The sequence below is a fragment of the Rhamphochromis sp. 'chilingali' genome, assembly GCF_963969265.1.
Source record: "Rhamphochromis sp. 'chilingali' genome assembly, chromosome: 5".
Taxonomy (NCBI): domain Eukaryota; kingdom Metazoa; phylum Chordata; class Actinopteri; order Cichliformes; family Cichlidae; genus Rhamphochromis; species Rhamphochromis sp. 'chilingali'.
This window is the reverse complement of record NC_137932.1, coordinates 44,166,285-44,181,218: the sequence shown is the minus strand read 5'-3', so window position 1 is coordinate 44,181,218 and position 14,934 is coordinate 44,166,285.

Below are 14,934 nucleotides of genomic sequence, written 5' to 3'. Positions count from 1 at the left end.
TATCTCCTCCCTCCTCTAAGGTAATAACTGGAAGAGCATGCATAATTCAGTGAAAATCAGGATTTCGATTACTGTCAGATGAAAGTGGTTTAATGTGTTTAATGTCTCTGCCTCATCACTTTCCTCATCGCTCCCTGAGGACTGTGTCACAGAGAGGAGTGAGACGTTGTAAACACCCTACTGCTGCAGTCATTTCTTTTTTATATATGCAACATTTATTTTGTCATTCATGGTCAGATGCAATACATCTCAGCTAAATATAAAATATCTGACTCTCTAAATATATTAAAAAATAACAATGGCCCTCTTTAATGAGGCTAAATGATTTTTACCCAATGAGGATTTGGCTACACCTACACCAAAACCTTATTATGAGCTCACCTCCTGCTGGCCTCTTTAACAGCAGCCAAGCTGATATGTTTCACCTGAAGCAGAAAGTCCAGCATCCATGCCTCCTACTACTGATCTGTGCCTCTAGAGAGAAAAAGGAAAAGAGGTTTGTTCAATATTGATAAACTGTATATGGTGTGATGCTGTTTTGATTATTTATTATTTATAAAATTGCTCCTTATAGCTCATTCAGTTACACAGCTATTTCTCAGATGCATTTTAGAGAGATTTAAGTACTTATTTTTTCCATGCATCCACTAAATGGCCTAAAAACTTTGAATGCATTATGCTAAAGTCGAAGCTAGGAATCTGCTGGTTATGTTCCCTGGGCGAGCTATGGCTGCATTGTTGATGACTATTTTTCAGTTTTAGTTTCCCCATATTTATGGTTTCTACATCGTGGTTCTGCTCTGCCCATTTTGTGTGTATGTGCAAACTACAAAAGTGATTTAACTATTAATTAAAGTGTAGTTATCACCCTGGGCTACATCAGTTTTGTGTGTATTGTTTCTTTGGTGGTTTTCTTCTGTTAGCCCATACATGCTAGCTGATCACCAATTAAAGCAAGGAATGGTTTGTGGTCATGTGATCATGTGCCAATTCGCCACCCTTAAGTTGTTCTTCATACTTTGCATTCACATTAAAAACTGAAGTCTAGCAAATGTAACTTAAATGTTCCACAATCTATATCACATATTATTAAACACAGAGAGGAAAATTGTTATTATCTATATCGTGTTCATTTTAATTGAATTGATAATTTGAAAAATCTGTCAATTAAAAGTTTTCATTATTCAAACTTAAAATTGCTTCATTGTACGCTTAAATATTTTTTGAAACTGAAAATACATCAAGAAACTATGACTAAAAATGGTTACATACACATATTTGCAAATTAAAACAAATCAACAAATAACTGAATTACAGGTTCAATAATGCTATGTATTAACCATTTATGAAAAAGCATGCAAACCTGGCTGAAGTCCAAAAGTCTCAGTTTTTACCTTTTTGTGCTTCTTAAAATTTCTGTTCATCTATGTTAACAAAGAAAAAATCAAAACAGATTAAATCTCTTTGCACATATTATATTATTTTTTAAATTGAATGTCAAACTGTAACTGTTCCTTGATTTACTGTAGTTTAGAAATAATGCAAATAGTTTAAGCTTGCTTGTGGCATGTTTACTAAAGTAAATGAAGTACAGACTTTGAAATGTACTCAAACTAAGAAAGTCAAAAGTAGCTGTTTGGAAGACATTTCTACCAACTATTTTTATGCAAAGCTAACTGAATCTACTGCTATATTAACTCAATACTAAAATTACAGCATATGGGAACGGGACGAACAACAAAATCATTTTTAATGACTCAGCATAGGGAAGTACAGCAAGGCAACCACCTGTACTAGCCTGCCTGTATTTAAAAAAACATAAAATTATTAGACCTCACTTTGTTTTGCAGGACATTTCACAATATGAAAAAAAATCCCCTTAGGTTCCTATCATATATAAATCCAATATTTGATTTTAAAAAATGAGGCCATTACATGTAAGCTTTAAGTTTCCTGTTTATGGGGAAATTTTGGGAAAATCTGGATATTGTCCAGCCCCAATTTCTTTCACAAAAAAACAAAACAAACACAAAAACCCCGCAAAACCTCTCTGGAGATAAAGAAGAATCTGTAAAAAGATAGATGGAAAGGAGCAGGAAAAGATCATAATAAATGGTCTGCACTTTCATATCCCATTTTAACCTCAAAGGTTCTATAAAACACCTCGCAGTGTCTCTTATTCACACAGTCACACCCTCACCAGTGATGTGAGGAGAGCTGCTATCCAAGATATTTGTCTGCTATTAGGAACTCAGTGTGTAAGCCAAGCAGTCTCTGGCATGTGCAAAGGCCACAGATTACAGGACAGCTCCACCACTTGAGCCACAGCCTAACATTTCGCTACACCTGAAAATAGCAAAACTGATGACTTAGCGTCAAGATCAACATCTAATTACAGCTAATACCGATAATGTGACACCTTTGTATAGCTAAATGTGTAGTAGCAAAGAACACGGTCCTGTCACTCCTTTTGATGGATATAATAACTCTACTTCCAAAGTTAATTTGGAGGGGACAATGAACAGAAGCAGTAATTGCAGCTCAACATGTGTTAAAATAATCTTTTCAGCCAGAATTATTTGAACACCCTGAACCAGAAATTGCCCAAACAATGCAAGAAATTAGTCTCCTGAATTCTTTTTCTTCTTTGTCCTTAGCGGGCGCCCGGCGGTTGCCGCACAACCATTACGCTGCTATAGGTGCTGCAGGTTCTCTTGCTTGACCAACGCTTTTTGATCTAAGGCGATGGTTCTTGCCTTCTCGAGGTCAAGTCGACGGGTCCTCAAATCATCCTCGATTTGTTTCATCCATGTCTTCTTTGGTGCATTTTGCTGCACATTAGATCGGTGATAAATTGATCGGTCGAGGCTTGGACTCCGCGGCGGCCCTCAAATGCCTTGCGCATCACATCGATAACGATGTTGAACAACAGAGGTGACACCACATCACCCTGCCGGACCCCGGTCATGATGGGGAATTCTTCGGACATTTAGTCACGAATACGTACCAAGGCCTGCTGAATAGTGGCTCTTAGAGCCGGCTCTTTGACGTGAACGACGCGAGCCGGCTCCTTATCGCGAGCCGTGGGTTTTTTTTTTCCTTTCTCTCACCCTCTCTCTCGCACTTTTTTCCCGCTTCACTCAGCACACCAGCCTTGTGCTTTGCGCTGGGAAGAGGGGGGAGGGACGGTAGTTACACTCAGTAGCACAGGAACAGAGCCAGAGGGAGAGAAAGAGAGCCAGGGACAACAAAGTCACATTAGAAAGGTATAGTAATCATCCACAACTATTTTCGGTTGCAGATGATAAAGGATTCAGAAAGTTTATTCATGCAGGTCCATATTACAGAGAATATGCATGTTCTTTTATATAAATAATAATTAATAAGTAATTTATATTTAATTGTGTTGTGGTTTGCAGTGTTTTGTGTTGTTTCACTTTAAATTTGTAAAAGAAAAAAGCTGAAAATTTAAAAGTTGAAATCTGAATAGTTGATTTTTGTATTATATGATTTATTTATTACATTTTATGTGGAGTGAATAAATAAAAGTATATTTACGGTGGCCCCTACAGACAAAGCACATACAAATGTCAAAACACGTACGAACCCTGAAGCATGTACAAACTCCAAAACACGTAAAAACTCCAAAACACGTAAAATTACGTACAAACTCCAAAACACGTGAAAACTCAGAAGCACATAAAAACTCAAAACACGTACAAAAGACAACAGAAGTGCTCCAGGATGCTAGGGGCAGTGTTGAACTTTTGTTACCTAGTGGCTACACAAGCCAGCAAGTACCAACAACCGGATTTGGTGTGTGGTAGTAAGAGGTAAATGAACATTTTTTTTATTTTTTATTATTTGACTATACATGAATGGTTGTGTATAAATACACAAACAGTACACATATGCTTTTATTTAAAGTGGGATCCCGTGGATGGGGTTAATAAGATGGGGGTGAGGAGAGGTAAAGAGGAGCAGGGAAAGGTTAGGTTTAGGGTCCAAATCCCACCCTGCACAGGGTCTACTGAGGTTAGGTTTAGGGCCCATTCCAGAGATAGGGGAGTACTCAGTCCAATTAGGTATTAGAGTGGTTAGGTTTAGAGCCGAAATTGAGGGTTAGGTGTGAGTAAGAAACAGGCCACCAGCAAGCTGGTAGCCTGGCGTGCACGGGCCATCGATGGGGCCGGGTGGTGGTGTCCCTGCTCTGGTTCAAAAAATTACCCATTTCTAGGGTCTAGTGCACTTCATTAGGCCTTCGCGACGTTTCGGCGTAGTTTCGCGTTCTTCAGGTTGGCCCAGTGTGTTTCTGTCTGTTTGTGTTCTGTTCTGCCTCTCTTGGCTTTTATACTTTTAGTTGACTCCTCCTTCTTTTAGGTTTTCTATTTGTGTTTTTCAAATACTTGTTTGGCTTCGTTGCTTTCTCTGTTTCTCTTATTTTTTCTTCGTTTCTTACTTGTTTTACTTCGTTGCTTTCTCTGTTTCTCTTGTTTGTCTCTTTGTCTTATTTGTTTTTCTTTCTTTATATTTCTCTTTGTTTTCATGGCACCCCCTGCTTGGTTTCACATCCCGTCCTTTGTTGTTTATGTTTCTTATCTTTCTTTCTGTTTGTTGACTTTCTTGTCTTTTCTGTTTTTCATTGTTTTTCCTAGGGACCCCCCTGGTTAGGGTTAGAATTTGAGAAAGGACTGGGGCCCCAGCAATGCTGGAAAGCCACAAGTGCACGGTCCTTCGCTGGTGCTGCCTTCCGTAGCGGACTTCTTGCCACTCGTCAGCCATGACGGGTGGTTTTTAATTATTTTTTAATTTGTAAATGTCTTTTAATGTAGATGAAATGTAAAAAAATGAATTGTTTTTTCAACTAAAAGTGAAACCCAAAAGGGGCTCAAAACAACTAAAAGAGAGCCCAAAAGGCTTAAAAATCCCTTAAAATAAAAATGGTCTGTTCGGCTGTTTCTTTTACATTTCTACTAAAAATTTAAAAAAAAAATAACTAAACAAGGTTTGTTTTTAACCAAAAAAGAAAACATCCAAAAGGGGCTCAAACAACTAAAAGAGAACACAAAGGCTTAAAAAAATCCCTAAATACAAAAAAAAAAAACGTGTTTTCCGGTTCAAAAAAATTAAAACGTGCCTCAGGCAACGTTTCGACCTTAAGAGGTCTCCCTCAGGCCTGTGAGGCACGAAAGAAAACAAAATCAACAAAAATCCAAGCGCTCAAAACAATGGCTGGCTGCTGGAGATGTGCACTGTTCGGTCATCGAAAGCAGAATGAGCTCTCTCTCCTACCTGCGCTCCTTTTATATTCTCCGGTCTGTAATGCGTTTTATACAGTTCTTTTTTTTTTTTTATTAATGTTGTTTCAGTGTCCCTGTCTTCTTATAAAATTAGGGTTTGACTCTGTATGTGTTCATCTATTTGTACTATGATGAATTATATGAATTGAAAAAAAATTATTTCATTATATTATTTACATTTATTTATTTATTAGTGTTAATGCTTATTTAATATTTGAGTATATAAATTAATATTTATTCCTTGACGTTATCATAATGAATTTACTGTTATTAGTGTAACCCTTTTACATGAGATTAATATATTTTAACATTTGTACTTTATAAAATTAATTAAGGAAAAAATATACCTTTTTAAAGAAGTCAAACTTAGAATTAGGGTTAGACATCAAGCCGATTTGGGTTATTAGGGGAAAGGTTAGGGTTAGGGAAAAGGATCATGGGTGGGGTTAGGGTAAGGGAAAGGGTTGGGGTTAGGGAAAGGTAGTGGGAGGAGATAGGAGGTAAAGGTGAAAAGGGGGAGGGGTTAGGGTTAGGAAAAGGACCCGGGTTGGGGATAAAGGGTTAGGATGATACAAAATTGGACCAGACTAGGGTAAATTCCAAATAGGGTTGGACAAACAATTTGGGATCCGGAGTTGGGTCAAAATAGAAACTGAATCAATTTTGCATATTTAAGCCAGATGGTTCTTTGGTACCTAACAAAAAAAATCCAATACTTTTCCTTCTTTTTACGTTCCCAATCCGTCCACTTCACATTTCTTTGCAAGCCAGCCATTCTCATCGCTTCTTCACCATGAATTGAAAAATGTTTAACCAAAGGAGTTTCTGTTGCCTTCTTGTTCTTCACATTGTATCGATGTTGCATCATACGTGTGGACAATGTATTCTTGGTTTCTCCAACATATTGAACACCACATTTTGAACAAAAAATGACATATACACAATTCTTCGAGTTGGTGCTGAAACCTTGCTCAACTCGAAACACTTTTTTCTCAACACTCTTGATGAACTTAAGTCTAACAAATTGGGATTCCAACACCTGTGGTTTCCGCAAAGTTAAAGATGGTAATCTAGCTTTAACCAAAAAATCCCGCAAGTTTTTATTCCGTCTATAGGCTGTGATAACCTTAGACGAAGGAACAAATTGCTGTATATCTGGAACCGTGTCAAAATTCGTTTTAAACTTCCCATTTAAAACCTTGGAAATACTCGAATAGGTTGTAATCAGTGGAATCAAATTCCGATCATCCAATGTTTTAGATTCCTTAAAGGTCTTGCATTCCCTAAGAAAGGACCTAGGGTAACCTCTGTTCCTCAAGGCCCTAAAAAGAGCCCTTACTGCTTCAAAAAACTCCACTCGTCTCGTGCAAATCCGATCGAACTGTAAAAGCTGTGCTTTCACAATTCCTCTAAAACAGTGTGTCGGATGGAAACTTTTCTTGTGGAGTAGTGCGTGCGTATCAGTTGTTTTAAAATGCACTTTAATATCTAACTTAAGTGTCTTTAAGAAATCCGGTCCTTTAAACACCGTGGTATCTAGGAAATCAATCTAGTTTTCCTCAAATTCCTTCTTCAAAGTAATTGATGGATCGTGTGTGTTGAGAATTTCCACAAAATTATCAAATTCCTCACGTGATTCCGTCCAGATACCCCAAATGTCATCTAAGTATCTGAGATAACATTTTGGTTTCGTCCCACATTTGGCTAATACTTCTTTCTCCCAATTGGCCAGGGTTAGGGTTAGGGGGTTAGGGGGTAATAGCCAGTAGTCGACTGAATAAAATGGAATAACTTGAAAAGTAAGTGTCGTAGAGGGATGAAAGTGGTGTCTACGGGGTTTTTTGGGGTCCTCCGGACACCCTGGTGAAGACCCCATGTCGATAGCACCAACGGTTCTGGACTTGGTTGAAATCGGTTAAAATTTGACCGAATAAAAAGTTCAAAGTTGCAGATAGGAGTGTCTGATCGGGCTAATTCCACCACCACTGTACTCAGCAGGCCCTGCTGGGTCGTTAGACACCCGACATGGCGTTAGGGTTAGGGGGAGCTGGGGTTAGGGTTAGGTTTTGTGTAAGAGCAGGCCACCAGCAAGCTGGTAGCCTGAGATGCACGGGCCATCGATGTGGCCGGGTGGTGGTGTCCCTGCCCCTTTTTTATATAGGCAGGAAGGATGACAATTTCTTTATTTAATTTGTTTAATTTATTACTTAGAATAACAATTTAGAAAAATATACTTAATTGCTCGATGTTTAATTACTTGATGAGACTCAGAAGATAAATACCACTTTCCTTTCCTTTTTTTTTTTTAATGAATGCATTTATTGAAGAAGGACCACCAAAATCTTTGTTCTATTTGGTGTACATATTAAGAGTTGCTGGACTAACAGTTGGTTTGATTTGCTTCAGAGAATCCTCAAATTCTTTCATCTTAATGTTGCGCACCTCAGCAGCAGCTATAATACGGACTTGGTCTGGTCCCAACTCTCTTATTGGGCCAAGTGCAGCATCTCTGGCTAATGCTGTCAAATTGCTCCCTGAATATCCTGCAGTCACTTTTGCAAGACAGGACAGTTCGTTTTGGCTCAGTGGACTCCCGTGCTTTCCCAAAAGATTTTTCAGCAGCGTAAATCTTGTCTTCTTATCGGGTAAGGTCACATATACTCTTTTTGCAAAGCGCCTTAATATTGCTTCATCGAGCTCCTGGGGCCTGTTAGTTGCTCCAATTACAAGTACCCTGTCATCCCTTCCTGACTGCAACCCGTCAAACTCAATGAGGAACTCGGTTTTTAAATGGCGAGAGGCGTCATGCTCCCCCTCCCTCCTTTCATAGAGCAAGCTGTCCACTTCATCGATGAAGATTACTGAGGGCTGTAACTCTCTTGCAACCGCAAAGAGTGCTCGTACGAGCTTCTCGCCTTCTCCCACATATTTGGAGGTCAAACTAGCAGCACTGATGTTGAAGAATGTTGCATTAGACTCTGCAGCAACTGCTTTGGCGAGCATGGTCTTCCCATTTCCTGGTGGGCCAAATAAAAGCAAGCCACGTGCAGGAGCTCTCAGACCAGTAAAGAGATCAGGTCTTAAGGCAGGAAGGATGACAATTTCTTGAAGTGCTTGCTTTGCCAGATCCTGCCCTGCGATGTCATCAAATGACACAGTCGCTCCACTGCAGTGAACAGAAGAAATATTTTAAATGTGCAAAACTTTTTTTTTTTTTAAATTTCACCCAGGGAAAAATGTCTTGTTGATTGTGATGCTTCTGATACCTTTCTACAATTTCATTCATAACTAGAAAGGGCATTTTCTGAAGAAACTGCAGTGTGAATGCTTGAATCTGAATGTATGCACTGAAATGAATTAATTGCTGAATGTTAAGTTAAAAATTCTGAATGAGCTGGAAAATACAGAATTTTTAACCTGAAAACAAAAGTGCAGAACTTTTGAAAGTTGATGTTCACACAGAAGAAGTTGGAAAAAAGCTAAACATGTTTAAAATGTAAATAATAAAAAGATGAGTAATGACAAAAGAAAATTTAGAGTCAGAAAACATCTGAATGAATACTAAAAGTTCATATTCTTCTAATTGAAATGAACTTAAAAGATGAACAAACATTCTGGAGAAAATACAAACTTGTGTACTGTATAGAGATTTGTGAGTAAATTCAAATGAAAGCCTAAGGTGGTGACACAGTTTAACACATGCAAATAATCAAATAAACACAGTCCTTTTTGTGAACATGGATAAATAAGTATCAATAGTTTACAGCATTGTTCAGCCATGCCACTAAATGCTTTTTTACACATTGTTTTAACCTGGGCTCAGACACAAAGTCCCAAATTTAGTTAGTCCCTGACTTTGAGTTGTGGTTATGACTAATTATTATACACAAGGCTTTATCTATCTGAACTCTAAGGACACAAATATAAAAAAACTATACTTACCAGCTGATACCCCACACTACACACTAGGTGTGTCAGCAGAGGTGGGACCAAGTCATTGTTTTGCAAGTCTCAAGTAAGTCTCAAGTCTTTATCCTCAAGTCAAGTCTCAAGTAATGTCAGGCAAGTCAGAGTCAAGTCTCAAGTCACTGGTGTAAAAGTCCGAGTAAAGTCACAAGTCTGAAATTTTGAATTTCAAGTCCTTTCGAGTCTTAAAAAAAAAAGAAAAAACGAAAAAAGAATGTTGCTGTTATGCTAAATGTAAATATTAGACCATGTAATTTTTAAATCTGTGTTTTTCTCAACACATGACAAAATAGTGAACTTAGAAAATATACACAAATTGTGAAATTGCACCTCTTTAAAATGCAGCTCAATTAAACCTAGCTCCTAGAATAATTTTCACCGACAGTTCTGAGATAAGCTGCATGTTATTCTTGGATGCGGTTGTAGGACCGGCTTTAAAATCGCATGACAAAAATATCATACATATTTAAAAAAACTGCATCACCTACGTAGCCTGGACAACATTTGCTAGTTAGATGAAGTCAGCTATCTCATTGTAGCATATTTATATGCATATTTATAATCATACGGTTCTTGGAGTGAGTGCATACACTCATGAAGTTTAGTAACTTCCGGTCACTGCAACAAGCCCAGGTACAGTTTACCGCCGGATGGGTACAGGACCTTGAAATGCACCGTGTAGAAAGTAAAGACCATCGTACCTATCATAAGTTTACCAGTCTCACAAATTGTCTTCATAAATACACATTCGTTAACCGTTTATTAATAGGACCTTTGAGCTCAAGGGTAATTAATTAGTAGTGGAAATAATTTCTGGTAGCATTACAGAAATGTAGCAGTGACAATAATACTGTATGCTGTAATCGCACTGGGCAATTAGTGATACAAAACAACTGTTTTATCCTGTGAATAAAAGTATATGTTTTTGTCAATGTACCATAATAACAGAAGCGAAACGCACTATTGTGTCAGGACAATTCACTATTTATGCACAATAAACAAAGGAGCATAGCGCGAGAATTTCTGTTCAGCGCCAGACTTGCTTGTAACCTATATCACCAATTATGTTAAGAAAAATGATGCATTAACTACAACAGAAGACTGACCTTTGTGGGAATGCTTGGAGCAGACTAACCTGTGAGCTGGAGTGTTCTGGGACGTTATATTTGATCTTTGAATGGCTGCAATCCAGGCCACCCGTCGCCTCTTTGTTACTTCGGAAACATGGCTCGAACAATTTACAGTGGGGCAAAAAAGTATTTAGTCAGCCACCGATTGTGCAAGTTCCCCCACCTAAAATGATGACAGAGGTCAGTAATTTGCACCAGAGGTACACTGCAACTGTGAGAGACAGAATGTGAAAAAAAAAATCCATGAATCCACATGGTAGGATTTGTAAAGAATTTATTCGTAAATCAGGGTGGAAAATAAGTATTTGGTCAATAACAAAAATACAACTCAATACTTTGTAACATAACCTTTGTTGGCAATAACAGAGGTCAAACGTTTACTATAGGTCTTTACCAGGTTTGCACACACAGTAGCTGGTATTTTGGCCCATTCCTCCATGCAGATCTTCTCGAGAGCAGTGATGTTTTGGGGCTGTCGTCGAGCAACACGGACTTTCAACTCCCGCCACAGATTTTCTATGGGGTTGAGGTCTGGAGACTGGCTAGGCCACTCCAGGACTTCCAAATGCTTCTTACGGAGCCACTCCTTTGTTGCCCGGGCGGTGTGTTTTGGATCATTGTCATGTTGGAAGACCCAGCCTCGTTTCATCTTCAAAGTTCTCACTGATGGAAGGAGGTTTTGGCTCAAAATCTCACGATACATGGCCCCATTCATTCTGTCCTTAACATGGATCAGTCGTCCTGTCCCCTTGGCAGAAAAACAGCCCCATAGCATGATGTTTCCACCCCCATGCTTCACAGTAGGTATGGTGTTCTTGGGATGCAACTCAGTATTCTTCTTCCTCCAAACACGACGAGTTGAGTTTATACCAAAAAGTTCTACTTTGGTTTCATCTGACCACATGACATTCTCCCAATCCTCTGCTGTATCATCCATGTGCTCTCTGGCAAACTTCAGACGGGCCTGGACATGCGCTGGCTTCAGCAGCGGAACACGTCTGGCACTGCGGGATTTGATTCCCTGCCGTTGTAGTGTGTTACTGATGGTGACCTTTGTTACTTTGGTCCCAGCTCTCTGCAGGTCATTCACCAGGTCCCCCCGTGTGGTTCTGGGATCTTTGCTCACCGTTCTCATGATCATTTTGACCCCACGGGATGAGATCTTGCGTGGAGCCCCAGATCGAGGGAGATTATCAGTGGTCTTGTATGTCTTCCATTTTCTGATGATTGCTCCCACAGTTGATTTTTTCACACCAAGCTGCTTGCCTATTGTAGATTCACTCTTCCCAGTCTGGTGCAGGTCTACAATACTTTTCCTGGTGTCCTTCGAAAGCTCTTTGGTCTTGGCCATGGCGGAGTTTGGAGTCTGACTGTTTGAGGCTGTGGACAGGTGTCTTTTATACAGATGATGAGTTCAAACAGGTGCCATTCATACAGGTAACAAGTGGGGGACAGAAAAGCTTCTTACAGAAGACGTTACAGGTCTGTGAGAGCCAGAGATTTTCCTTGTTTGAGGTGACCAAATACTTATTTTCCACCCTAATTTACGAATAAATTCTTTACAAATCCTACCATGTGAATTCATGGATTTCACATTCTGTCTCTCACAGTTGAAGTGTACCTCTGGTGCAAATTACTGACCTCTGTCATCATTTTAAGTGGGGGAACTTGCACAATCGGTGGCTGACTAAATACTTTTTTGCCCCACTGTATCTTCAACGACGTAATCCGATAACAACCGATCTCTTTACCCGTCGGCTTCCCGTGGCTGTCATGCGACCGGTTATTGCAGTTAATAATACAACAGCTTCTTGACATTTTTGTGTTTCTTTTTATCGCTGTGTGACTGATTTCAATTGAAAGCCTGCGTGCGCTAGTACCTCTTGCCACGAGTTCCCAGAATTCTTTGCGGTTTTACCCCTGAATGACGTCACATTTTCAATCTCTAAATAATATGCATGTTAAATTTTAGATTTGGGGTGAAATATCAAGTCTTTTCAAGTAAACCGGTTCAAGTCCAATTCAAGTCCCAGGTCATTGGTGTAAAAGTCCAAGTCAAGTCACAAGTCTTAGAACATTTTTTCAAGTCAAGTCTAAAGTCATAAAATTAATGACTCGAGTCCAAGTCATGTGACTCGAGTCCACACCTCTGTGTGCGGGCAGGCGGAGAGGAGGATCCAAACGCAGGACTCAGACACTAACTTGAAACTTAAAAACCTCAGCTTTATTGCTGGTACGAAAACAAAACATGAAGTGAACATGGAATATGGAGAACCGAAACACACAGGCATAATCTGATGGTACGACGCGACACCGAGCATGGGAAAACACAGGGCTTATATACACAGGGTAGTAACGGGGGAATCGGCAACAGGAGGGAGACACAGCTGGGAGAGATCAGGGCTAACGAGACATGGGGAACAAAGCTGCACACACTAACATAAGACAAAGACTTTCACAATAAAACAGGAAACATGAATCACAACTCAGAGACATGGACTCAACACAGAGACAGAAAATGACACATGGAACTGAACTATACATGAAACCACAATTCCTAAAACATGGATAATAGAAACATGAAACACTAATAATAATAATAATAATCCCCACAACCACAAGAGAACAAGAAAACAATCCATGATGCAAAATAAAACCAAAACATAATAAACTCAAAATACTGGGTCCAACGGACCCAGAACCGTGACAAGGTGTGCCATGTGACCTGAAACCTTGGTACAAAATCATCATAATCATTCTGTTAACACTGTTTTTTAACACTGTTTGTGTTGCTGTTCAGCAGTTTAAAATGTTTTAGATTGGATTACATGGAATGAATTTGAATTTTCTTGGGGGTTTTGTGTGTGTTTCGTTCTCAGCAGATTTTGAATTCCAGTTACCACATTTCTGGTCATATGACATCTCGAGTGCCCACTTAAAAAAATCCCCACAGTTAATTCAACATTAAAACAAAATAAAAATATGTTAAATAAATAAAGGTTTGCTCTGTGATGAAATATTAAATAAGCATACATTGTACAGAGCACTAACAATGAAAACAATCCTTTAGCCTGTTGATCAGAGAGAGGCAGTCATTATGTCCATTTAAAACCTGTAATCACAGAGCACAACGTTTCTGTGAAACTATGAAGTCCCATATGATCCTCATCATGTCCAGTGACTTCAGAGTGGATCCTCCCTGTCATCCGGCCAGTGTTTGATGTGTGGCAAGCAGTACAGAAGCAGGATAGCTGAGGACTTTAAAAGAAGAGCAGAAAACGGGAACATATATAGTTGTAAATGTAAATATCAGTGATACTTGTCTTGTCAAAGGGAATAAAATAATGAAAATGTCAACTTACACACTCATTTAGGGAGGATCTTGACACTGCACAGAGGCACAATCAGTCTGACAATGATGGTGATCTCCAGGGATGTTTTCCTGCAGCAACATTCCTGCCAACTGGCCATATGATCCAGAGTAGTTGGTTTGTAATGAACAGAAAGGTGTATATGTTAGGTAGTGTGCACTCAGAGCTGGTCCTAAGAAACAAACACATCCTGTAATAAACTGAATACCTGTAGTAGTGCTGCTGCAAATATAAAGCCCTTCTATCATGTGTGGTTTCAAAGAAGGTGTTTTGGAGGCTCAGTCACAGAAACTGTGCAGTCTGTTCAGTCCTGAGTGTCTCAGCTCTGAAGGGGATGGATCACAGAGGGAAACACCTGAGTACAGACATTACAATACACTCTAACACTCCTAAGGTCAAGTGAAAACACAATTTAAACACTTTACAAAGAATGAATACATGTTTTCATGGAAATTATGTCATTAACCCTTTTTGTTGTGAGTAAATCTCACCGACTGCTTGTGGGACAAGCTAGAAGGAAGACTAATCTCTCCTGTGCTCCAGATGTGAAGTCTCATGCTCTGATCGTACGGCGATGAAGATGGTGATGATGAAACCTCTCTGATCTGTGGCATTACAGTTTCTGGCTGCTATGTGCTTCACACTGTTGGATTTTACATGTGAAGCTTGGAGAAGACACAGGAGGACTGTGTCTCTCTTAACAAAAAAAAAAAAAAAAAAAAAGGAAACCTAACACCCCCCCCCCCCAAACTCCCCAACCTCACACCATCCAATGTCTATACAAAAGTAGGGTATCGGCTGGTAACAGAAAGCAAGTGTTACATATGTACTACATATGTAACACTGCTGAAACATTTCTGGCCAGAAATGTGCAGTTATCAACCCAGACCCACCCTGATGATTGCACTGGCCAAAACATGATAAAAGCTCATAAAAATGTATGTTTCATAGAAAAATTTGTCCAAAAATATAATCGTATACTTTTGAAAAAGGTTAAAGTTTATAACAAACCAAAATAATAAAATTTTTGTAAATAGTATTTCAAAATAGAGGCACACATAAAGTGGCTTAACTGTCATTATTGCTGTAATTAGGTTTGTTTGTTTGTTTGTTTGTTTGTTTGTTTGTTTGTTTGTTTGTTTGTTTTTTTAAAAAGCAACCTTTAGT